This window comes from Monodelphis domestica, chromosome 4, assembly GCF_027887165.1.
Source record: "Monodelphis domestica isolate mMonDom1 chromosome 4, mMonDom1.pri, whole genome shotgun sequence".
In the NCBI taxonomy this organism is placed as follows: domain Eukaryota; kingdom Metazoa; phylum Chordata; class Mammalia; order Didelphimorphia; family Didelphidae; genus Monodelphis; species Monodelphis domestica.
In genome coordinates this window covers 121,576,820-121,603,882 of record NC_077230.1, presented here as the reverse complement: position 1 = coordinate 121,603,882, position 27,063 = coordinate 121,576,820, and the positions used below count along the sequence as shown (strand labels likewise).

At 39.0% G+C, this 27,063-nt stretch overlaps 1 long non-coding RNA gene across 1 annotated transcript; it reads right to left on the bottom strand.

Moving 5' to 3' along the window:
* Positions 1–1,932: 1,932 nt before the first annotated feature.
* Positions 1,933–24,911, bottom strand: LOC103099270 (uncharacterized). The gene is made up of 3 exons (XR_008911164.1): positions 24,790–24,911; positions 24,441–24,606; positions 1,933–2,229 (listed from the first exon to the last, which is right to left on the bottom strand). It is a non-coding gene; the product is annotated as an uncharacterized LOC103099270 (long non-coding RNA).
* Between the last annotated feature and the right edge of the window lie 2,152 nt (positions 24,912–27,063).

Here is a 27,063-nt window from a genome sequence, read left to right as displayed (position 1 = left end):
TTTTCTATGTTCCACTTTCTCCACTTCTTTCCCCACCACTCCCAGATGTCCAAGAGAGGCAGCAGATATGGTTTGGATAATAGTAATTTCAGCAGAAAGAAGTCAGAAGGAAGCTGCTGATGGCAACAGGGGAAGGAGAGAGGTTCTAAGTGAGAGAGCCTCCTGAGCAATAGCCTTGAAAAGTGCTCCTATGAAAAATATATGGAAGGGGAGCACCCAAGGGACAGAGGGAACCCCTTGGGCACTAGAGATTCTGGAGATGATCATGTGCAGAAAATCTTTGCCAAAAAGGCTAAGTTCCCATTCTAATGGGAACCAAATCTAAAAATCTGTTAAAGAAACAAACAGCTGGGGATAGCTGGCCATGACTAAAAGCAGCCACTGGCAATCAACCAAGATCTTCCAGCAGGAGCAACAAGCTGGGCTGGTCAGGTCAGGGTCAACAGACAGAATGCTGGGAGAGGAGTCAGGCAAAATGAAGTACTCCATAGGAATTCCAGCAGTGGGAGTAGAGGGGGAAATGAGAGGAAAATGGGGAGTTAGCATTAGGTGCCAAGACTTCAAGGGTCTGGCTATTAGATATCCATTTAATATACTTTTGGGTATCTTTACTCCTTCACACCAGGGTTTCTCACCATGCAATTCAGTGGATTATTCTAAATTACCCTCTTAAAAAATTCTTTAAGTTTTTATTATTATTTAATCTGTTATTCTCTGGCCACATGTAGCTGGGAGGACAGGCTGATTGGCAAGGACCATGAATCAATTGTTCAGAACTAATTTGCAATTTGCAATATCTGGCATGGTAGGGTGGTGTAAGTATGTGGCTCAAGCTGGCTTATTTTTTAGGGGTTTTTTCCTCCCTAGACAATTGAATCACTTTAAAATGGCCAGAGGAGAATCCAGAGAGATAGCATTTTGCAGAGAAAATTGGGAGCAGAAGATGGGGGGAGGGGGGGACTAGGTGTCAAAAATGCCTATTAATTAGTGCAAAGTCTTTGATTTATCCCTCTAATCTGATTAAATCTCTGTTCTTCACTCTCTTTTCCACAGGTTTTTACCCCTTTTTCCTTTTAGGAGAATCTTAGGATTTAGAAGGGAGATCCCCTTTCCAAGCTTTGAGGTTGTTTTGCTTATGATTAATACCACTCTGAATATACTTATTTACCCTTTCCTTCCTTACCTATTTTCCACTCCTTCCTATTGAGTGGAGTGTTTTTCTATACCAAACTCTTTCTTTGACATGACAAAATATTTAATCAAAGTAGTATTGCAAAATAAAGCAATAGAAAAACATATAAAAACATTCATTCCCTAATGAGTGCAAATATCCCCAGTTCAGAGTGGATTAGGGAAATCATGCTTCTAAGACAGGACCTCTGAAATAAGGAATCTGTCTGTCTGTGTCTTTTTTAGCATTTTCCATTTTTCCCCTCAATTACATGCAAAAAGAAAATTTTAGCCTTCACTTTTTTAAAGTTTCAGTCAAATTCTCCCCCTCCCTCCTCTCTATTTTCCCTGATGTGGCACACAATCTATTATAGATTTTAAAAGTGCAATGATGTAAAGTATTTTCACTAGTAATCATTTTTACACCAAACTCTTAAAGGAGGTGTGTGTATAATATCCTCCTTTGACTAAATCAGAGGAAGTGAGGTAGGTACAAGTGGCACTGCCTTCCCTCATCCTCCTTCATTTACCTGGACTTCTATTTGCATACTATAGTTATGTGAAATAAGTTCCCCTCTCTCCTTTCTTCCCTAATGAAGCCTCATCTTTTAAGATCATCAAAATAAAGAAAACCACTCCTTGGCCCTCATCCTATTTGGCTCCTTCTATGACCTCTGATAACAGAGTTTTGAAAGAACACTTATATCCCCACACACACACACACACACACACACACAGAAAATGTAAACAATTCATCCTCTTCTGATTGCTCAGCTGTATTTTCCTTTTTTTTTTTTTTTGGCTTCTCTAGACTCTTGTGGTTTGCATTTCAAAGTTTCTAATCTTTAGCTTTTTCTGGAGCAATGCTTAGAATTCATCCACTTCATTGAAGATCCAGTTTTCTCCTATAGACTCTTACTAAAGTAATTTTGATTGTAGGACTGCATCTCCTCCTTTTGAAATAGCAGCTTCCATGCTCCAAACTCCTTTATAGTAGTAGCTGTTCAGGCTTGTGCAATCTTGACTATAGTCTAAAGGTAGAGACACCATGTAGGTAACCTGTGTTCCAACAAAATACAGAATAAATTGGAGACCAATAGAAAGTCATTAAGGAGGATAGGGAAAGGCTTCTTGGGGGAAGATGGGATTTTAGCAAGAAAGAGATGGAGATGAGGAAGGAAACAGTTCCAGGCAGGAAGGATAGACAGCGTCAGTGTCCATTCAATGAATAGCAAAAAAGCCAGTGTCATTGGATCACAAAGCATGTAGGAATAAGGACTTGAATAAATGCAATCCTGGAAAGAGTAAGAAAGAGGCAATGGGAAGGCCCAAGCAGAGAGCTATGAGATATTTGAGGAGAGAGAGAACATTTATTCAGCTCTAGCCTCTTTCAGGTTTTCCAGTCTTTTAACTCCAAGTGCCTATTGGATGTATACTGGATGTTTTGTAGATATCTTAAACTCTGATAAGAAGGCTGGCAGGAGAGGACCAAGTTGGGAAGGAATTTGAATACCTCTCTGGGGATTTTATATTTAATCCTTCAGGTAATAAGGGAATCACTTGAGTGGATTGACTAGGGAGTATCAAATCTGATAGCTAAATGGCAGATTAAGTACAGTGAGAAGACCTGAGGCAGGAAGACCATGAAAGCCTGGCCAAGGGTGGAAGCAGTGTCAGAGGAGATGATGTAAAATGGATAAGGCTTGGCAACTGATTATATATGAAAATGAGAGAGTGAGAAATCCAGGATGGCACCTAGCTTGTGAGCCCGAGTGACTGGGAGAATAGTGATGCCCATGACAACACCAGGGAAGTTTAGAAAAAGGGAGGGTTTGGGAGAAAGGAATGAATCAGTTCTGGATATGTTGCATTTAAGATACCTACAAAATATCCAGTCCAGGATGTCTGGTAGGCAGTTGGAGATAAAAGACTGGAAAACAGGAGAGAGATTGAAACTGAACAAGCGTTCTTTCTCTCCACAAATATCTTATAGTTCTCTGCTTGGACCTCTCCTTTGCCCTTATCTTACTCTCTCCAGGATCATATTTATTTGTGTCCTTGTTCTCCCTCCCCTGCGTCAGGTTATAAATTCTTTGAGTGCAGGGTCTATGTCATCTATCTTTATGTCCCCAGCACCTTGCACACAGTTGTCATTTAATAAATGGCTGATGAATTGTTTACTTCTTTCCCTGGAAGACTCCCTGAAGTTATTGAAGCAGCCTGAGCCACTGTTGCTGTGAGCTGAAATTCAATTCAACTCAACAATCATTTATTGATGACCAGTTTGCCAAGAGCTCCTTGGCTGCAAGAAACCCGGGTGGTGTGTGGCCGGGGAGCTTGCCAAGCAATCTGTTATGAGCTAGGCTCAGAATTGGGTAAAATTTGACAGTTTGCCTTGGGGTAAATAAGATTTTCTTTATCATTTTTTGTTCTTTGGAGTAAGAAAGAGGGAGAGATTTGACAAGCCCTTCTGACATATAAACAAAGGCATTTGATTCAGCAAACACGGATCACAAGCACACCATGCAGCAAATCACAGGCCCTACAATATAAAGGATGGGGAAGCAGGAGTGAAATGAGAAGATACACACAAATAACCATGAATTAGGGGAATATCAGTGAAGGGCCAAGAAGTGGCTACAGTACAATGGAAAGGGAGAGGCCCAGGGAAAACGCTGTGAGAAATCTAAAAAGGAAGAACTCACTGTCAACCAGCAGGAAGATGTCTCAGCTGGGCCTTGAAGGAAGGGAATTCCTAGGGTCCAGAATTTGAATGGAACCTAAGGGATCATTCAATCCAACTCCTTCATTTTACAAATGAGAAAGCTGAGGGCTAAGGAAATGAAGAGATTTATTTAAAGACTCTCAGGGAATTAGTGAGCCAGAGACTCTGGGTCCTTTGATTCCAGACACATGGCTTTCTCCACCATACCACTCTTTTGACTGATAGATATGGGGTAAGAAGAGAGATTCTGATCCAAAGGATGGAACAAAAAAGCCACAATGAGATTATCTGCAGTTTATGAATGGACTCATATAAGAGGCAGAAGAAGATAAAAGTCAGAAATTCTAGGAAATACTTGTGATAAGATCCTTGAAATTAAGTCAACATAAACTTTGATATTCAGTGATTCCAATGCAAAAGCAAGCACTGAAGAGACTGGGAAATAATGTGTTTGGTTCAGGATTAAGGAATTAAAGAGGCCAAAGTTTTGCATTCTGCAAAAAAAAAAAGGCTCATGCTTGTCAATCATGAATATTTTCAAGAAGAAAATTTGAAGGCTTTACTAGACATGGTGAGCAACAAATCACAAAAAACCAAAACTAATTCTTTATTCATAGCAAGGAAACAGCTGTTTCCCCAGCTTGTTCCTGAAAGAGTTGAAGTTCACTGTTTACAAATCAGCTATCCTGATGCTGTCAGACCATTGCCTAGTTAGGGCAGAAATCAAAATCAACATCTAATTAAAAATATAAAGATGACAAAATGACACTATGTACAAGTACTATGGCTCCGAGCTGACCTATTCAAATAAGTTGTTGACTATGAAAAAGGAGAGCTATGTAAAAATTAAAATTAATCTCAATAATAAAAATATTATATTTTAGGAGATTTAATAATGGTCATTAGAAATCAAGGAATAAAAAGAATACAAAATAAATACCACGTGCCCATGGCTGATCAGCCATTTCAAAATCCCCACTCACCATGCCCATGCTCACTGACAAGGTCAAAGAGGGCGAGGCCCCCCCAAACCATTGGCTAATATCCCCTGTCTATAGGAAGTATGTAATGACAGGAAATCAGTGGGCTCCTGGGAAATGTAGTTATTTTTTAGGGTAACAGATTTTCAATTACACAGCTGGGTGAAGATAAACTATAAAGATGCTGATTTTTGTTAGCATTCTTCTTTCTATTCTTCATTTCCATCTCTCTTTTTCCTTCCTTCCTTTTTTATTCCTTTTATCCTTCATTTCCTTACTTCTTTTTCTCCTTTCTCCCTTTCTTTACTTTCTCTTCTTTTTTCTTCCTTTCCTTTCCTTCTTTTTTCCTTCCTTCCTTCCATGCTTCCTTCTTTCCTTCCTACCTTCCTTCCTGTCTGGTCCTATTTGCCTCACTGCTATGGACTCTTTGCATTAAGATCAAATAGTTCAGATACTTAATTGGATCAATCCGCTGCAATTCAAAACTCATTAGTTCAAAAGATATGTCAGTCTTAGCCTCCCTGGTAGCAAACACTACAGGAATAAGCCACCATACCCAGCCAGATTCTTTTTTTTTCTTTTTTCTCATTTATTTACTTATTTTGAATTTTAATTTAAGTGTCAAATTCTCTTCTTACCTCCACCTCCTTCCCCATCAACTGAGAAGTAAGAAACATAATACTCATTCTACATATGAAGTCATACAAAACATATTGCCATATAAGCCATGATGGAAAAGGCACAAATACACACACACACACACACACACACACACACACACACATAATCACACACGAAAAATAAAGAGAAAAAATGCTTTTCTGAGACCATTAGTTTTCTCTCTGGAGGTGGATAGCATTTTTCCATGATGAGCCTTTGGAATTGTCATTGATCATTGTATTGATCAGAGTTGCAAAGTTTTTCACGGTTGATAATCATTATAATATTGCATTATTGTGTACAGTGTTTTTCTATTTCTGCTTTCTTCATTTTACATCAGTTCATATTAGTCTTTTTCTAAAAACACTTACCTTCTGTCTTGGAATCAATTCTCTGTATTGATTCCAAGGCAGAAGAACAATAAGAGCTACACAATGGGGGTTAAATGACCTGCCCAGGGTCACATAGGAAGTAAGTGTCTGAATCCAGATTTGAACTGTAAGGTAAGAGAAGAGACAATCCACTTCAAGAAGAGAACAGTCTCTGACAGAGACTAGCTAAAGACAGAGTGGGGGAGGAGCAAGAAGAAAAAACTGAGAATTCTAAGAGAGAATCAGAAGCTTGAGAGATCCAACCTGCAACTTCACTTCCAGCTGGGAGCCTAAGGAGGGTGGTGGATTTCCTAGGTTGAGAAGAAGCTGTTTCTTTGGAGATCTATTGTCTCATCTGAACCCCTGAATACCTCCACTCAACTCTCAGCGAAAGCAGTCTAAAGTCCTTGGTGGGTTTGTAGATTGGGCTTTTTGAAGAGAGTCCTCCACAGATCCCTTCCAAGAATTTCTCTCTCTGTCTCTCTCTGTCTCTCTCTGTCTCTCTCTCTCTCTCTTACCTGTCCCTGGACTCCTATATTCAAGTTTTAGTTAGCTTAAGAGAAGGGGCCAAAAGGCTGTTGGCAAGAAAGAGGGATCAAGACTGAGAAGCCTTGAATCCCTAGACTTTGAAGGGCCACTCTGCTAGAGGGGAAATTTTGTAGGGTTTCCCTGTTTACCCACTTTCCTACCTGATATCCTTGATGCCCCTTCCCTGCTTGAACCCCAATAAATCACATGATATTTAAGATTTAGGTCCCTTCTATGGGGAAACACACACACCCTTTCAAGGAGACAGGACTTGGCTATCTCCCCTGTAAAACTAAAATACACCTCCTAGAAAGGAAGGGAGGAGAAGAAGGATTTCTTCACTCTCTCACCCCCATTCCCTCTTTCTCTCCATCATCACTATCTCTTCTCCAAATCCCTTCATTACAGAACTCAGGACCTCGTGTCTCTAGGTCTGGCTCTCAATCCACTGAGCCATTCAGCTGCCTCCAACCCTTATTAGTCTTCTCAATCTTTTCCGAAACTATCCCCTTCTTTATTTCTTACAGCACAAACATATAATACATCAAATAACATTTTTCCAATTGATGGGCATCTTCTCAGTTTTCAATACTTTGTCATACAAAAAGAACTACTCTAAATATTTTTGTATATTTGGAACCTTTTCCATTTTCTTCTATTTCTTTGGTGAATAAACCTGGTAGTAGTATTTCTGGGTCATAGTACACCTAAACTTTACCTACATGGTTTCAAATTGTTTTCCAGAATGGTGAGACTAGTTCATAGCTCCACCAAAAGTACATTGGTGTATCTACTCTTCCACATTCCCTCCAATATTTGTCATTTTCCATTTCTGTCATCTTAAACAGTGTGATGAGCATGAAGTAGTACCTCATAATTGTTTTAATTTGCATTTCTTTAATCAATAGTGATGTAGAGCTTTTTTTATGTGACTATTAATAGCTTTGATTTCTTCTTCTGTAAACTCCCTGTTCATATCCTTTAACCATTCATCAATTGGAAAATGTTTTTACAAATCTGTCTCAGTTTGTTTTATATTTGAGAAATTACACCATCAACTTTGGGAAAAACATTTTCCTAGTTTCTTGCTTTTCTTCTAATTTTGGCTGCATTTGGTTTTATTTGTGCAAATACTTAATACTTTATAATTAAATGTAATCAAAAATATTGATTTTGTCTCCTTCAAGACTCTCTACCTTTTATTTGATCTTGAACTCTTCTCCTATTCATAGATTTGATAGGTAATCTTTTCCCTACTCCCTTGATTTGCTCATGACATCATCCCTTTTGTCTAAATCATATACCCATTTTGAGTTAATCTTAGTATATATTGTGAGATTTTTATCTATGCCTAGTTTCTCGATTTGGGGTAGTATTCTGGGCCAGTTCAGTCAGATATTATGATTGTAACTGGCACTCTCACTAACAAAATGGCCCTGGCTCTCCAAAAAATAGATGACTAGATGCCAAACCCTTGTTATGTAGTCTCTTTGGGAAGTCGTACTAATGGTGGAGGATATTACTACTACTCATACTCTGTAGTGAGAGGTTGTAACTGCATTATGCCCATGGCAAGTTTTGTCAAATACTTCCATTACTATTTCATACAGAAGTCTAATTGATGTAAGATAGTCACCACAATGCGGAGGCCAAAAGAGCCCAGAAATCATCTTAGTCAAAAAGCACTTTATTTACAAGCAAGGGAGGGAGTCATGGTATCTGAATTCAATGCCATTTTCAAATACCAACAATACAATAAAGAGGGACAGTGTAAGATTATTAGTAGTATTGCTTTGTAAAAATATGAAATTGAGTATTAGCAAGCAACTGAATATAAATAACCTGAATGCCAGAACTCTCTTACCTTTTCTTTTGCATCCCCAGCATCTAGCATAATGCCTGGAACAAAATAGGTGTTTGATAAATATTTGCTGATTGACTGCAAAAGTAGTTTTCAAAAGAAAAAATATAAATATAAACTATAAAAAAAAGAAATGTTAAAAATCTCTAATATCACATAAACAACAATTGAAAAAAATTTGCAGTGTCATCATATTAATCCAAGTAGTAGACATGACAAAATATGGGAAAATTCATTGCTAGAGAAGTGAGAATATCACTGGTAGAATTATAAATGGGTTCAATCATTCAAGAAAACATTTGGAATTATACAAGTTAAGTTTTGAAGGTATTCATACCCCTTGGCCTAAAGATCCTACTACTAACTATTTTAAGAATATTTCTGACCCTCCCAGGAATAAATCTATGTACAAAAATGCTGATAGCAGCATTGTGATAATAAAAAGCAAAATGCATGCTTAGTGATCTCCCTTTGGAGGACTTACAGAATGAAATGAACAAGAGTCACAAATGTTAAGAAGTCATAAATGAGTTTGTGATGAGCCTGGCTGGAAGTTGTACCTTTGTGGATAAGATGGCAGATCCATCAAAGTACTTTCTGTCCTACCTACCTCTCTTCTTCATTTCCCACAGTACCTAACATTGTTCTGAACTCATAATAAGCAGACAGCAAGTGCTTTCTAACTGATTTATTGTAATACTTCTGGATCTAAATTCCTTTGATTATGTTCAAATATATTTAGCTATCCCAGACGCAGAGTATTGAAGACTAAAACTAGAGATTCTTGTTTCATAATAAACAGATACCAAATATTTGTTAATTAATTGATCTCAATACTTCTGGATCTGAATTCCTTCAAATGTATCCAAATACATTTAGCTGTTCTGTGTGTAGATTATTAAAGACTAAAACTAGTGATTATTGTCTCCAAGCTTTAAAAAGTGTGGGGGGGGGGGAGATCTACTATATATAACATTTACATTGCTGTGTACTTGAGTCATCTTTAAATCTCTGATTTTATCAGAGTCCTTAGCTAATGATAAGAACAATAATTCAGCTTCCCTGCAGTCTTGCATTCTAATATTATGATGGTCTCCAAAGGGAAAAATTCACAATATATTATTATATTTAACAGAAACAAAAATCCTTTACAAGCAAATGCTCTCCAGATCCTTAAAGATCCTTAAATCCTCCTCCCTAGTCAAAGCCATTTGAGACCTGATAGAAGATGCCACCAAGAAGGTCTATTCCAACCAACAGGGGGGAAAAATGAACGGAATGAGTCCAAAAAGCACCCCTGTGAGCTAAAACGGGCACACAACTCTTTCCCCCTTCAGAGAATAGTGTATAGAGCTTGGTAGTGGCATTCAGGTGGTCAATGGCTTTTCCAGCCAGAAATTCATAGATGAGGTAGAAAAAGCGAAGATCTGGCATTTCTTTTCCTCCTGGGAGTTGAAACACATGCTATCAATATAAGATTTTTCTTTGTCTCTAACCTGGTATATCTGCACACACAAGTACTGCCTTTGTTATTGCTAGGGAAGGGACTGCATGTTAAGCTCTCTATTTCAGGCCAAACTGAAGATGGCAGGACCCTAAAGAGCCAATAAACCAAGGAAAGCTATTTGGAAATCCGGGAGAAAGAGCACTCGTGTCTGTCTTGATGGGTCCTGTGGGACAAAACAGAACAATCTAGCTGCAACAACCACCCCAAATAGTGCATCTTCATTGAGATTACGAAGGGGGGGGGGGGGACAGAGAGACAATCATAGGAAATCCTCATAGATTAGAACAAAAGCACCTCATTACATGACGCCAATTCACCAAGTTGTACCTGTGGGTTTCATGATGGAGTTCCACATGAATGGCTTTTAGTGTGCGGCTTCTGCAGCAGAAATTTAAACACAGAAATGCTCTGTGGATGAGGCCAGGAGCTGATTGATGGGGGAAGGGGGCTGTGCAGACAAAGCTCACTCATTCAAGCCCGCAGAAGGGAAAGTAAGGGGGAGTTTGGTTTTTTTTTTTTTTTTTTTTATTCTCTTGCTTAACACAATGCCTCATGCAAAGTTGGCACTTAACATTTTTGTTGTTATGGATGATGACAGTTAGAAATGTGGTAGACTGAAGAGAAAGACTTTCACCTCTCTTCAGCTTCCTTATCTACAAAATGAGAGTTGAATGAGGCAAAACACTAATTAGTACGTAATAAACAGGGCTTTGCCCCAAGGCACCCACGTCCCTGGGACACATTCCTTTAGGAAGAGACCACAGTGTCCGCCTCTTCCTCTAGTCCTCCTACCCACAAGTTTGGGGCCAGGAACTCTGGCCAAGCCCCGGAACCTCTCGGATCCTTCAGTTTCCACGTCTAGAAAATAAGGATTTTTTTGTATGTGAATATCGCTTCCGGGGTTGTTATGAAGAACAAATTACAGTTGAAAAGCTCTTTGAAGACCTTAATGTGTTGTGTAAGGTGTCAGCTACAGTGTTACCATTCGAAAAAAGGAAGATTTTTGAAGAAATGTTGTCTGAAAGATTTATGATGCAATGCAAAGATCACTGGGTTTGGGATCAAGAGGCTTACGTTCTAGTTCTGATTTTGTCAATAATTCACTGTGGGACATCAGGTAGATCCCTTCACCTCTCTTCAGTTTCCTTCTCTACAAAATGGGGGGTTTGCATTAGACAGAAAATGTAATGAGTATGGGATGGACAGGGCTTGCCCCAGGGCTCCAACATCTCGGACCTCATTTCCTGCGGAAGAGTACCACCGACCCTGCTTTTCCTTCTGGTCTTCCTTTTACCCTGACTGCTAAGGAGAACAATACGGTCCCTACCCCACCCTAGATCCTATTGCCTTAAGGATTTCCACATTTGAAAAAATATTTGAGTGAATTAATGTTGCTTCATAGCACTTCACCAACTGTTCCAACCCCAGGCATTTATTGAGCCCTTATCATATGCTAGCCGCCCAGCTCTTACCCATCTTGTAGAATCAATTGTTCAAATTTTAGGTATGTATTTACACCTTAAAAACTGGCAAAAGCTACAAATCAGGACTTGATTTATTGTTATTTGATTATCTAGATTTAACAAAGCGATGCAGAAAATGCTGATGCATAAAAGTGGGTGTAGCGTACATTTTTCTTAGAGCTAGTTGTTAAATATTTATCAGTGCAGCCCTGACCAGAAATCAGGAGAATACAGGACATACCCCTGATTCTCCTTCTATATTTGGACGTGTTGATAACTCTTAAAAAAAAAATCCTACTTTCTGTTTTAGATTTGATATTCTCATATTGGGGTATATGACTTGGGGGTTTGATTTTATAAAATTATTCTCTCACAAAAATGAATGCTATGGAAATATGTTTTGAGTGATAATCCATGTATAACCCAGTGGAATTGCTTGTCAGGTCTGGGAGGGGGGAGGGAAGAGGAGAGGGAGAGAACATGAATTATGTAACTTTGGAAAACTGATGTGTAAATATGTTATTGGAATAAGATAAAGATAAAAAAAGAATTGATACTCTCAGTTTCTAGACAGAAGTGCTAGGTAATAAAAGTTAAGTGACTTACCTAGGGTAACACAGCTAGGAAGTGTCTGAAGTGAGATTTGAATCCAGCACCTCCCATCTACAAATCTGACCATCTATCCACAGAGCTACCTAGCTGCCCCTTGTCAATAAGCTCTTTAAAAATTAACATCAATTGACTATCTGTGAAAACTTGACTGCTCTCAGCAATGCAATGATCTGGGACATTCTTGTAAGACTTATGCCAGGGAATACCATCCACCCCCAGAGGAACTGTTGGAATTGTCTTTCATATCAGTGTATTTATGGTTAATTTGGGGGGTTTGGTTATGTATGAGTGTACTCTTACAACAATGACCAATATAGAGGTGTGTTTTGCATGAAAATAAAATATAATAAATTAAAAATAAATATATAATAAATTAATAAATAACAAAATAATTTTTAAAATTAGAGTAATTTGTTTTTCTTTATGGAGAGGATAGTCAGAGAAGTGGGGTATGTGGGGTGTACAAGGACTAGCACCTCTGACGTGAGGGCTTGCTGAGCCGTTTTCAAGGCTGCCCATCCACTTTTAGTGTCCATCTTTCACCCAACTCTCACCTACAGCTCCAAGAAGCTAGCATGCTCAGTGGCATACCTTGGTAAACCCACCTTGGCAGAAGACCTAAAGCAGGTTGAGGGTCACTGATTAGAACTCAAACCTTCCATGAGTTAGGAAGGTGTCCACTCCAAGCATGAGAAGACTCTCCCTGGTGGAATGGGCAGATGAGAGTATTTGGTTCCAATGGCCATGAAGTGGAGCCCTTAGAGCTTGGTTAGACATCAAAGAAGCCAAGGTCATCCACTGCATTCCAGGCCACCACCAGTCATCCTGCCTTTTGTCTTGCCCCTGGGTTTTGATGGCTCAGAAAGACTGTGCACCTCTGCTAGTACTTAAATTCAATGCAATTGCATAAGTCAATGAAGTCATTGGTCCTCTTTGAAAACAGCTGGGTGGCTCAATAGATTGAGAGCCAGGTCTGGAGATGGGAGGTCATGGGTTCAAATCTGACCTCAAATGCTTCCCAGCTGTGTGACTCTGGGCAAGTCATTTAACCCCCACTGCCTACTCATTACTGCTCTTTTGCCTTGGAACCAATACACAGTATTGATTCTCAGATGGAAGGTAAGGGTTTAAAAAAAAAAGAAAGAGAAAATCATCTAATTAAAAAAAGAAAACACAAGACAAACAACAACAACCACCCTCTGACACATATCACTTCTTATGGTTTATAAAATGCTTTATATTCAGTTTCTTCTTTGATCTTTGACAGGCCTCTGAGATAACATCTCTAGTTTACAAAAGAGGAAGTGGAAAGATTAATCCACTTAGCAAAGGGCATGATTCATATGTAGAACTGGGATTATTATGTGATTGTGGGCAATCCCTTAACCTCTCTGGACCCCTCGTTTCCTCATATCTTTACCAAAAAGAGGAACAACAAAAGTATTGCTATTCTCGATCTCAAGTAATAGAAGTGTACCCACATGCTATTTAAAACCAACTCTAGCACAGTGGATAAAGTATTGGGCTTAGAGTCAAAAAAATGTGAGTTCAAATCCAACCTTGACCACTTACTAGCTGTGTGACCCCAGGCAAGTTACTTGACCCAGTTTGCCTTTTTTAAATTTTTTTTTAATTATTATTAACTCAAAAGCATGAGTTGTTATGAATTGCTTGTCATGAACCTCTTTGGTAATCTACTGAAGCCTATGAATTTCTTTTCAGAATGATATTTGTAAATACCTAAAAGAAATAAAATTCCTAATATTACCCAAGGAAACAAGTAATATTGAAATAGTTTGTTGTTTAGGAGTTTGTATCTGATACTTTATGACCCCTTTGGAGGCTTTCTTGGTAAAGATACTGGAGTGGTTTGCCATTTCCTTCTCCAGCTCATATTACTGATGAGAAAACTGAGGCAAACAGGGTTAAGTAATTTGCCAAAGGTTATACAACTAGGAATTGTCTAGGATTGGATTTGAATTCAGGAAGATGAGTCCAGGCCCCTCATTCTAACTACTGTACCACTTAACTACCCCATTGACATAGTTACCAAAATATTAAAAGACAAATTCATGGTCCCTAGGTCAAGCTCCCCTGCTTTACAGAGTGTATTGACCACACTGGCCTGGAGTAAGGAGACCAGTGTTCACATCCCACCTCCCAGGCTTCCCCTTTCACCACATGTCTACCAAAAAAAAAAAAGAAGAAGAAGAAGAAATCCAGGGGTGTAGGAGCTCTTTTCTTCATAGACCTCCTGGTACCAAATAAGTTATTCAGGGATGTTCCTAAGTATTTAGCACAAAGTGATCATCTGGCAATTTTGTTTATTAATGCATTAAGTGACTTGAAACTACCTATAAAGCTTCTCAAATGGTCAGGAATTGTGACCTTGGGCAAAGTCCTTTAACCTTTCTGGCTTTCAATTTCTACATTTATGAAACAAAGGGGTTGAAGATGTATGGATTCTGACGTCCCTTCTAGCTCATGATGTTATACTCTATCTAGACCTTCCATTATTGGCATACATCATAAAGGATTGCAAAGATATATATTGGTATCAATTCCAGTGGCCCCTCCCACCCCCCCACTCCCTCCAGTTTCTCAGCTGTCTATTCTGATCCTTGGGAGGCAGAGGCAGAGCAGCACTAAGTAGGTCCAGAAAAACCTACTCCTGGCAAGAATTATAGATAAGGTATTACTGAAACAGCCAAATGTGTTACAGGTAACACTGTTACCTGGAAAACAGCCCAGATCTTTTTCAAAAATACCAACAGACCCCCCAAGCACCTTTCTAATAAACCAGCTTGAATACCCTAAATAAATGTATACAAAGGATGGTAGAATTTCTTTGATGGAGTGGGATGGGATGGAGTAGGGACTGAACTCAGGCACTCCTGGATCTATCTATCATTCTTTTACAAATTTTAATGTATTTTTAAAATGTAGTTTAAAATTTTTTTCTTTGTTATTCTGACCTTGGCAAACATCAGCAATATGTGAATTTCCTTTCTATTCATCATTCTAGCTATTTCTGTCAACCTTTTGCCTCTTCTCTGTGGGAGGAGTACAGTCTGCTCAGGCTGTATCAATAACTGTCCTACCTATCCCACAGGGTTATTTGTGGAGATCAAAAGAAAAGGGAAATAAAAGCACATTGAAAAGTACAAAATACTATACAAATGGGGCTGTACAAGGAAGCCTCACTATTTTCTGATTTGTATTGTCAGATATCTGCAGGCTTCATTCTCTTGATCTCTACCAACACTGCCTGATACTTCTTTGTGGTCAAATTTTCACAATAATTTCATATCTAACGGGTTGTGGCGTTTCAATATTAGCCTGTGATTCTCATGGCACCTGCAGTGGCAGAGGTTGGGATGGGAATTTTTTTAAAGCTTATTTAATTAATTAATTTAGAATATTTTTCCATGGTTACATGATTTATGTTCTTTCCCTCCCCTCCTCTCATCACCCTCCCATAGTCAACGAGCAATTCCACCAGGTTTTACATGTGTCATTGATCAAGACCTATTTCCATATTATTAATATTTGCACTGTGGTGATCATTTAGAGTCTACATCCCCAGTCATATCCCCATTGAACCATGTGATCGAGCAGTTATTTTTCTTCTGTGTTTCTGCTCCCACAGTTCTTCTTCTGGATGTAGATAGTGTTCTTTCTCATAAGGCCCTCAGAATTGTCCTGGGCCATTGCATTGATGCTAGTAGAGAAATCTATTATGTTCAATTGTACCACAATGTATCAGTCTCTGTGTATAAAGTTCTCCTGGTTCTGCTCCTTTTACTCTGCATCAATTCCTGGAGGTTGTTCCCGTCCCCATGGAATTCCTCCAGTTTATTATTCCTGTTAGCACAATAGTATTCAGGATGGGAATTTTTATTATCACTACAACACAGAGTTTAGGCACATCTCAATTCACAAAGATATATTGGCTATGTTTAACACAAACCACAAATCATAGGAATCAGACTTGTTTGGATTACTCTCAGTTTACTCACATTTTTTTTTATTGTTCAGTTGTCTCCCCATTTGAAATTTTCTTGGCAAAGATACTAGAAGGTTTGCCTCTTCCTTCTTCAGTTCATTTGACAGATGAGGAAACTGAGGCCAGCAGGACTAGATGCCTTACGTAGGGTCATTCAGGTAGTAAGTGTCTTGAGACTGGATTTGAACTAGGGAAGATGAATCTTCCTGACTCTGGGCCCAACACTCTATCCACTGTGCTGCCCTTGCTCACAGTAGTTATATAATACATGTATATTGAATGGAACTGAATATATAGTTTTAAAAAGTGATTTGTTTGTTAATATATAGACTAGGTGACATATCATAATCTTTTAAAAATTATTGTCTAATTGGGAGGTGATTCACCAGCTAAGTAATAATTCATGAAGGGCAAGAACTGTGGGTTTGTCTTCTTGGTTGTTTACAGAATTCAGTACAGAGCTGGGCATATGACAATCTCTCAGTAAACCTAATAAGTGCTTAATGGTCTTTGTATTTCTCTTTTAAAAAAAAATCCTTACTTTTTGTCTTGGAATCTTTGATTATTTGTTCTAAGGCAGACGAGTGGTAAGGGCTAGGCAATTTGGGTTAAGTGATTTGCCCAGGGTTATACAGGTAGGAAGTGTCTGAAGTCACATTTGAACCCAGGTTTGCCATTTGCTTAAAAAAATTTATTTATGAAAAGAATTAGTTCAGTATTCACAGCTCTAAAATGACTCACAGTCCAAGAGTAAAGAGAGAACCTCTCTTCCTTCTCCTCTGAGGAAGCACAGCAGGTATCTCCCAGTGTGAGAGGGAAAGAGCATGTTGTTTTCTTCCTAATTCATTCAAGGAGAGTTCAATTTTGAGGAGCAGAAACTGAAAGGGGAGTTCCAGAGAGGCTGCTCTTTTGATACCCAATTATGAGTGGTTCCAAGATGGGAAAGCCCTTAATCATGACTTGGGGGGCGGGACTTGGGGGCCTCCTGAGGTTCTTGGCTTGGTGCTCTATCCACTAAACACCTAGCTGCCTCTATGTATTTTTCTTTTCCCTTTAAGTAGACTGGAAATTTCTGACACAGATCTGAGCATATAGTAGGTGCTTAATAAATGTATTTGCTTAATAAATTGTAGTTGGGCCCATTTGATTAGCTGTAAGGGCTCTTGCAGATTTCTAAACTTGCAATAACTAGAAAAGAGAAACCCACTTTATATAATCAAGTGCTAACTGCTGTGCTACAGAAAACTCAATATGTTCACAAAACCCTGGGCTAAACAAATACAGGGCAGGTGGAGAACTATAATGTTCTTTTGCCTAAATAGATGGTAATGTCCCTGAAATAAGGAACCATGACTCATGAGGATCATATCCTAGAAGTACCCAACATAGAGCTGAGTGTAGAGTAGGCACTCAATAAATGCATGTTGGTTGGTTGACTGACCTTTCTATTCTTTTTCTGCATTGCTTCAGGAGAATTGTGTTTGGTGGGAACTTTTGAGGGTACTGACTATTTTTGTCTTTACTTAGAACTACAGAGAACATCAGGAGTGACTGCAATCAAGGGAAAAGTTCAGTAGAAATTATATGCATATGGGATTTAGGAATAATTTAACTGCCCCTAAGATGAAGATGGGCATCTCTCTTTGTATTAACAGAAGCCTGTGGAAATAAGTATGAGAGCATGGTCCTGTAGAGACAAGGGAATGACTTGCATAGAAACATATATTTTGGGAAGTATTGAGCACCAATTCTTGTTTAGCAGTTAGGTGGCACAATGTGTTGAGGCTGACGTCAGGAAGACTCATCTTCCTGAGTTCAAATATGACCTCAGACACTTATTAGCTGTGTGACTCTTGGCAAGTCATTTAACCTTGTTTGCCTCAGTTTCCTAATCTATAATATGAGCTGGAGAAGGAAATGAGGTTTCCTTAAAAAAAAAAAAGGCTATGTGGCCCTGGGCAAGTCTTTTAACCCCAAGTGCTTAACCTTTGCCATTCTTCTTCCTTGGAACTAATACTTCCCATGGATTCAAAGACAAAAGATAATGGTTTGTTTGTGTGTTTGTTTTTAGTGGGGACAGAGTTGGACCTGACTGAAATGGCTGCACAACAACAACAAATTTAAGGATAGTCTTGTTTGATGACAAGCCACTGGTGTTATCTAAATTGAGCATCATTCTACAATGATGAACTGCCTAACAGGTTGTGGTGTAGTCAGGGAAAGCTGGAACTCATGAGGAAGTTAAAAATGTTCTCCAACACATGAGCTGATAAAGAAACAGTGGTCCTCAGTAGTCCTGGACTCCTTTCATTCTGTGTAAAGTTTCTGGGACTCATTGCAATTTATTCCTTGAATGACTTTGGGCAAATGTAGGTTTCCATTTCTATAAAAGTGAGCAGGTTTTTTCAAATGATTTCTGAAGTCTCTTCCAGCCCTCATTTAAGATCCTGGGATCTCAAATACCCCTCAGTTTGAAAATGTGCTCCAGAGAGAGAGAGAGAGAGAGAGAGAGAGAGAGAGAGAGAGAGAGAGAGAGAGAGAGAGAGAGAGAGAGTGTGTGTGTGTGTGTGTGTGTGTGAATGTTTCCTGGGTGATGGTTGCAGATATGTCCTCTTTGTTTAGGATGCAAATAGAATTATTATATCAAGTTACTGAGGAAAGTGCTATTGGACTCCAATGGAGGACAGAAAAAGGTGAAGCTTCTTGGATAGTGATTTGAAAGGAAAAAAGAAGCTCATGAGGCAGGCTAAAGCTTGGGACCTATTCTGAATCCAACTGAACTAAGCTCCCTGAAAGCAAGGACCATGCCTTGAATATTTTTGTATTCTAACTTCCAGCAGAGTATCTTGCTTTAAAAATGCTGGATAAATGAATGAATGAATGAATGAATGTAGTAATCTACACAAGCCTGAAAAAAATGTGCCAGGAGATCTCTTTATTAGCCGGGTTCAGGGGAGTAGGGCTAATATCTGCTTTACAGTCTAATCATGCCACATAAGACTGTTTAGTTGGATGGCAGGGCACAATCAAACCTGGAGAATATTCCAATCATGGTAATAAAATCTCATGTTGATAACAAAATTTTCTTCTCTAGAGATCGGCTTTCTACCAGAGAACTGGATTTTGATTTCATACTACAGCAATTTTTTTCAGGTTATTATGCTAGAAGATTACTTCTTTGCCTCCAACAGAAGGCGTATTTGTATGTGTACATATGTTTGAGAGGAATTTACTGAAAAGACATGGGTATTAGACCATCTGGCAAAGCTTTCGCAGCCAGTATCCTTTTTTAGTCATCCCTCTGCTTTTCGTTCTTAATGCTTTGAGAGCAGCTTGAAGAAAGGAGCAACCCTGCTGAAAATACTGAGTCAAATTCAGACTTAGCCTCGGCTCCTAGATGAAGGGAGAAACCCTACGGCAACCACAATGGTGGGTGACTGTGGGAGGGTGGGTGGAAAGAAATGAAAAAAGTCCTAAAATGTTATTACTGGCTCCTGGGGAATAACTCTATTCTTGATATTGCATTCAAATAAATCACATAATAAAAGATAAGTTAGGAAAATGGAATTATTAGTAGGTATATCTCATGATCCTCTTCTAAAGAGATTCATAGCTCTTCCCCAGAGTCTTCATTGTTCTACTTGTTCCCTGTGTGATGGCTGTTTACAGCAGTTATGAGAGATAGTACCTTCCATTCTCTTTTCATTTCTTTTTTTTTTAACCCCTACCTTCTGTCTTGGAGTCAATACTGTGTATTGGCTCCAAGACAGAAGAGTGGTAAGGGGTAGGCAATGGGGGTCAAGTGACTTGCCCAGGGTCATAGAGCTGGGAAGTGAGGTCAGATTTGAACCTAGGACCTCCCGTCTCTAGGCCTGGCTCTCAATCCACTGAGCCACCCAATTCATTTCTTTTTCAAACCCTTACTTTCTGTCTTAGAGTTGACTCCAAGGCAAAAAAGTAGCAATCAGGGTTAAGTGACTTGCCCAGGGTCATATAGTTAGGAAATGTCTGAATACAGATTTGAACCCAGGTCCTCCTGATTCCAGGTCTGGCATTCGATACATTGTGCTACCTAGATACCCCTCATTCTCCTTTAATTTTAAAAATAGCCTCTAGTCCTACAAATTCATTGATATAGGGAACTCCTCGATGAAATTCCTCCCACCCATACAGAATGGCACCTACTCTACAATTTATTGCTTTAGAAAGTTGCCTAAAAAACAAACCAACCAGAAATTAAAAGAATCACCCTGGTTCACATAGCCAGAATGTGCCAAAGGTAGGATTTGAACTGGGGTTCTTCCTCACTTTGAGATTGCTACTCCATGCTGTTTCTCCAACTATTAAAAAAAATAGTACATTAAAAAAAAATATTTAGCTTCTTTCTGTTATCTTATGGCTGGAATGTTCAAAAGGGAACTGAGGTTGTCTTCCATATCTGATCCTCATATTTACATGCAAGACATTATCATTCTACCAGTGGCCCAAGATCACCACCCAAGACTCAAACTTGACTCTACACCCTCTCTCCCTCATCCCCCATCCCCAAATCCAATTAGTTGAACATTTTGGTCATTCGACTCTCCAACGTCTTTCACAGCTCTTCCTTCTCTCACGTCACACAGGGGGCCCCCACCCTGGGTCAGCTCCTCATGACTTCTGGCACAGACTGTTTCATTAGCCTTCCTATGGACCTTTCTTCTCCTAGTCTCTCCCCACAGGGCCTGCCTATCCTTTTAAAGCACCTTTCTTTCAAGCGTCACTGAAATTTAGGTTTTTTTTTTTTATCATCTCTTTAAGAAAAAAAAATCTACTTAAGACAGTATTCAAATATCTCAAGCATTATGAAATGGCTGCTTTTATCTTGCTGTTCCATCAAACTCCTGTGTTTTTCCAAAGACTTTTTAAAAAATAGTGCTAAGAGCTGCGCCACACCCAAAGAGGTCAGGGAAATGCCACATTTAAGTACAATTCCTTATTACATGATATAGCTAGCAGTACGAAGCCAAACTTTCTCCCAGCTACTAGAAGGACATGAAAGATGTTCCTTCTCTTTCCCTCTCTTTCCCTCCCCCTTCCCCCCTATAGCTTTCTATTCAAGTTCTCACAGCTGAAAGGGAAGGACATCCAAGAACCCATCCTTTTTATTTCATGCTGTCACCAAGATACCAGAGTCTTACAATCAATTAGCCAAACATTCAACAAGGAAAAAAAAAGGACCAGAGTGCTTTGCTGGTTATCCATCATCAGATGCTCCATTTAACACTAAAAGAAAATTGCTTTCTCTTTTTGCTACATGCAGTAGCTCATGGATCTTCCATCCAATCCCACTGAGAAATATAGCCAGAGGAAAAAAAAAGAAGAAAGGGACAGAAAAATTGAAAGGGCTATTGAGGAAAGAAATACTGTTCTTCCTTCAGAACAGACAATTCCTTTGTTATTCTTCATCAAAACCTACACTTGTGCTTCATCGTGTTAAAGCTGGAAAGGTGCTAAGAGAGAATATCGTCCAGCCCATTCATTTTGCAGATGAGGAAACTGAGACCCAGAGAGATAATGTTCACACAAGTGGAAGAGCTAGGATTAGAAAGAAGTCTCCTAACGCTCTAGCTAGTGTGATGGGAAGGTCTGTGTTTTAAAGCAGGCCCCCCTAGGTTCTAGTTCCAGTACTGACTCCTAGAAGCTCTGTGCCTTTGAGGAATTTGATTCTTTGTGTCTGAAGTTCCTCGTTTGTAAATTGAACATAGTAACAGCACACAGCCTCGATTGCAGACTTTGGGGAGGGAGGTGTTTTACAATCCATCCCTTACCATCGTTGCTATTATTATTCTTCAGATGGTATTCCTAGAACCGTGGCTAGAAATAGACTGATACATATATTTGTGTATACATTGAAACATTTTCAATAGGACATATATGACAGAATCATGCTTTTTTGGTTTGTAAATTAATACAAATATTAGGGAGAATGAATCAACCTAGCTTTCCTTTTTTGTATGCACAGAGAAAAATATTTCTTGTATACACATAGAAAAATATATGGGGAGGGAAATGAGTAGTTCTTTGAAGGGATATTTTCACCTGCAGGGTAAATGCCCATCTGAAAAGGAGAATTTTGATTTTAAATGAGATTTGGGCAACTAGGAAACACAAGAGATACAGCTTTGATCCTGGAATCCAGAAGTGCTGAGTTCAAATTTGGCTCTGACACAGACTTGTGTGATCCTCAGCAAGTCACTTAACCCTGTTCTCCTTAGTTTCTTCCTCTGTAATATGAGCTGGAGAAGGAAATGGTAGAGCAGTCATCTTTGCCAAAAAAAAATCCACATGGCGTCACGAAGAGTCAGACAACACAGAACTATAACTTGGTGCTTTATTTATCAGGTTGGTATTGTGGATGAAACAAAGAACATTTAGATTAGAGTTTCTGGAAGTATTTGGAAAAGTCAGGTAGCTCTCTGCCTGGCACAGTCCTTAAAAGTTTGCCATTGGGCACTTGGATGGCTCAGTGGATAGAGTGCCAGGCCTGGAATCAGGAGGTCCTGGGTTCAAATGTGACCTCAGATACTTCCTTAACTGTATCACCCTGGGCAAGTCAACCCCAACTGCCTAGCCCTTGCTGATCTTCTGTCTTAGAACTGATACTAAGAGGGAAAGTAAGAGTTATTATTTTTTTTAAAGAAGTTTGCCTAACAAAGAAAGCTTGAAAATTATTCTTGTACTTTCTGTAAGTGATTTCTCTGGATGAATCAGTGATCCCAGTAAATGGGTATATTCTTTTGAAAACTTTTAATGTTAACTTATTGACAAGGTATATTGGTGTAGAAAACTTAACTGGCCATGAAGTTAGAGGACATGGATTCAAATCCTGCTTCTAGGACATTCTATTTGTGACCTGGAGCAAGTCATTGAGCCTGCCTAAACTTTAGTTTCCTTATCTGCCACAAGAGAGAGGGTGAGACCAGATGGCCTCTGAGATCCCTTCCAGCCCTACAGATATGATTATGATTATTACTCATTATGATTATCCCTTGTCTTCCACAGAGAGTCCACAGCATTTGTGGACCATAAACGTCATGAAAGAATATCAGTAAATATGCTATATCTCATTTTGACTTATTTCAGGAATCACCATAGTATCATACAACAGAGAATCATAGAAGCATAGATTTTTGAGTTAGAAAAGACCTCAGAAGTCAACTAATCCAAGCCCATCATTTTATTTTATTGGCTACATTTTTATTGTATTATTTTTTCATCTTTCATTTTAAATTTATTTTTAAATATTTTTCCATGTTTACATGATTCGTTTTCTTCCCTCCTCCCCCCCCAGGCTGACAAGCAATTCCACTGGGTGGTATAAATGTTATCAATTCAAGCCCATCGTTTTATTTTATTGACTGCATTTTTATTGTATTATTTTTTCATCTTTCATTTTTAATTTATTTTTAAATATTTTTCCATGTTTACATGATTCGTTTTCTTCCCCTGCCCTCTTCCCCTCCTCCCCCCAGAGCTGACAAGCAATTCCACTGTGTGGTATAAATGTTATCAATTGAAGCCCATCGTTTTAAAGAGGAGAGCACTGAAGCCCCCCACCCCCACCCCAGATATTTTTCCTAGGTAATAATGGTTCAAAGGGGAAAAAAAAGACCCAGGTTTTGAACCCAGGTCCTCTGACTCCAAATACAGCATTTTTCAATTGTATCATGCTACCCCTCCTTATGAGGCTATCTTTATAGGTGATTGTTCTTACTGGATAGCATAGTAAGTAAGTAAGCATCCTTGATTTATGAGTAAACAATAGCAAATCAAGGGATATATTCAAAAAATTCAGCAGGAAAAGAAATAGATTTGAGTCAATGGGGGAAAAAAATCAGCCAAATAGGTGTTTTGGCATCTTGTAGACAAAATGGGTCAACTGACCAGTTTTTCATCTGATTATATTTAGTTCTTATATATAATAGTTTTCTGTGTGTTAAAACATAGAGCCAATCCTTCAGCTTGTAAGTTGGAGAACGAAGTGATTTTAAAGCATCCCTGGTGTCTCATATAGAAGTAAAAATCTAGACGTGGAGGGGATATCAGTGGTCATGGAGTTAAGCCTTGCCATTTTACAGATGAAGAAATCGAGATCCAAAGGAACTTAATGGACTGATGCACAAATCATATAGGTGGTGAATAGCAGAACTGGGATTTGAACTCGAGTCCTCTAGCTCCAAATCTAGTACTCTTTCCACTTTACCACCCCTGTTCCTGTTCAGTAAGTTTACAGAGTAGAGGGAAAACTTGACACCCCACCCCTTTAGGAGCAACCATGGAACCCCCTACAAAGTTCTAGAGAATATGTGACTGAAGTTTACAGAGAGAGCCAGAGCAAGAAAAGCCGGCTGATTCAGTTTGCTTCATTCCAGCTACTGTATATTGTTTTATGAGCTATTCTACATAATTATGTTGTACAAATTCATCTGAAAAACTACCACAGGGCTTTGGACTTCATGACTAATTCTCAAGAACTGAATGTCAAAAAAAAAAAAAAACTTCTACTTAGACTTACAACCAGTGTTTGCTTTCAGTGGTGGCTCCATTCCAGATTTCCAAACACTTAAACTTGATTGGATTTCATTAAAGGTTTGCTGGTCTTGGTGTAGCATCTAGTGGAGAGTTGGTAAATCACAGAGTCAGTCCACAAATCACCTGGCAAAAGTGACTTTTGTGTTCGCCTATCACAAGAAGGAAAATGTTAAATGTCACCTTCTGTAGAGAAGTCATCTTCCACAGTCATTTTACCAAAACTCCAAGGGCTCCCCAGACCCCAAGAAAGGCATCAGGACACAATACACTGCTTGTAAGCCTCAGGAGAAGAGGATGATACATCTGGTCCCCAGCCACCTCCCGAGCATCACCAGGTCTGTCTGATGTATGTGCGCTCTGATGGCAACCCACGACTCTCTCATCACCTTGGCTTCCAGTCAGTTCTGCTTTTTCTCTGTACCTTGTAAAAGGCATCTCTGATCTTCTTTGCAGGACTCAACCTGTTTGTGGACAAAGGGTACCAAGCAACCCCCTACCTCACAGTGTGTGTGTGTGTGTGTGTGTGTGTGTGTGTGTGTGTGTGTGTGTGTGTGTGTGTGATTTCATCTCAAGGCTGCTGGCCAAGCATCTCAATGGTCACCTTGCATCTTGCCAGGTCTTTTTTCCTGAACAAAAACATAATTCCTTCACTGGGTCCAATTGGATAAGATAACTTATCTCAGTTGATTCTCACAACAACCCTTGAAGTGGGTGCTATAATTATCTCTGTTTTCTAGATAAGGAAACTGATACTGAGAGAGTTTAAGGAACTTGGCTAGGGTCACATATCTAAGAGTCAGAGGCAGGATTTAAGCTCAGATGTTCTCGACTCCAGATCCAGTACTCTAAATGCTCTTCATCTGAAAATATGGGTGTGCCATTTACACAGACTGAGTCACTTCAGTTTTTAATTGGAAGTCTTGTATTAGTGGGTGCAAAAAAGATCATCACACTTCTATGCTTCCCAAATGTCTACAAAAGAAGTTATTGAATATACAGGCAGTGTCTATTCCTAAAAAGATTTGGAGTTTGGGGGGATGAGGGAGATTGAATTTTGTCAAATTATTTATATTTCAAACACAATTTTTCAGTCAAATAGCCAATTTTTCCTAAAGAATTGATTGTGTAGGGAGCAGGTAGGTGGTTCAGTGGATTGAGAGCCAGACCTAAAGACAAGAGGTACTTGGTTCAACTCTGCCCTCAGACATTTCCTAGCTGTGTTACCTTGGGCAAGTCACTTAGCCCCTATTGCCTAGCCCTTAAAAGCTCTTCTGCCTTGGAACCAATATACAGAATTGACTCTAAGATGGAAGGTAAGGTTATAAAAAGAAAGAATTGATTGATTAGTGGAATTAAAATTTGGGGGATTTTCTGTTCATTTGTGTAAAGTCATGAAATGTCTCATTTGTACATTTTTTAAAACCCTTTGAGAGTAAAATGTCAAAAACCCTTAACTCTTTGAGGACAAAATTCATCAAAAAGGATGTGTACTCTTATCATAGTAGATATTCTCTCCAACAAGGCAGATCTTAGCCCATCCACGTCTGCCCATCCTGTCATTCTTGACAATCTCTCTGAAAGTTCACCTCAGGGATCTTTCCAATGTGATTACAGTCCAATTATCTTGACATTTCAAGGATGCTACTGAAGCTTGTGACTGTTCGCTGGCTATGTGTGACCAATCCATCTTCTTTTTTCAGTCATACGCTTTTGAGTGACATCCTTTACACCACCTCTCCTGCATAATACTTCATTTGTAATGGGTTGCAGCTTGCTCGCACTCAACAGCAGGAGTACGTGGTTACATTTTCAGTATAAACATTTATACCTCAGAAGTCAGCAAACTACAAATTAGGGCTTGATTTATCCTATTGATTGTCTAGATTTAAGAAAGCGATGGAGAAAATGTCAATAATGCAAATTCAACTGAAAAGTGTGCCTAGAATACATTTTTGAAAAAGAACTGATTGTTATGTGTTTATCAGCATACTCCTGAAAGCCTTTCCTTTGCTGTATGGATGATCTTCCATCTCGATCCTTTAGAGACTGTGGGGTGCCAGAACTCTCAATAACAGAAAACCATATACCTTTTGGGTTTGGGTTGACAAAACTTAAAGTTTATGATGTACATGCTGATTCATTATCTTTGGGAACAGTGACATTATTTTCCCTAATTGAAAACTTAAATTTCTAATCAAATTAACCTATGTGGGTAGCCAAACTCCAAATATAAATATGTGTACATGTATATACACACATACTTACACATATATGTAAATATATGCTATGGATGAATATATAAAATGCATATATGGGGGACAGCGGGGTGGCTCAGAGGATTAAGAGCCAAGCCCTTTGACTATATACCAGGCTAACCCCTCATCTGTAGTTTTATATGGATCTTTATAAATATAAACATGTATGTGCAAACACACAAACTGTATATACATGCCATGAAGGTGGCTAAAGCAGACACGTGGAGCACTTAAGCTTGGTCAGACACCAAAGATGACATGGTCATCCACTATAGTTCAGGCCATTGCCAATTGTCCTAACTTTTGTCTTGCCACTAGATTTCAATGACTGCAAGAGAGAGTGAGGCTAAA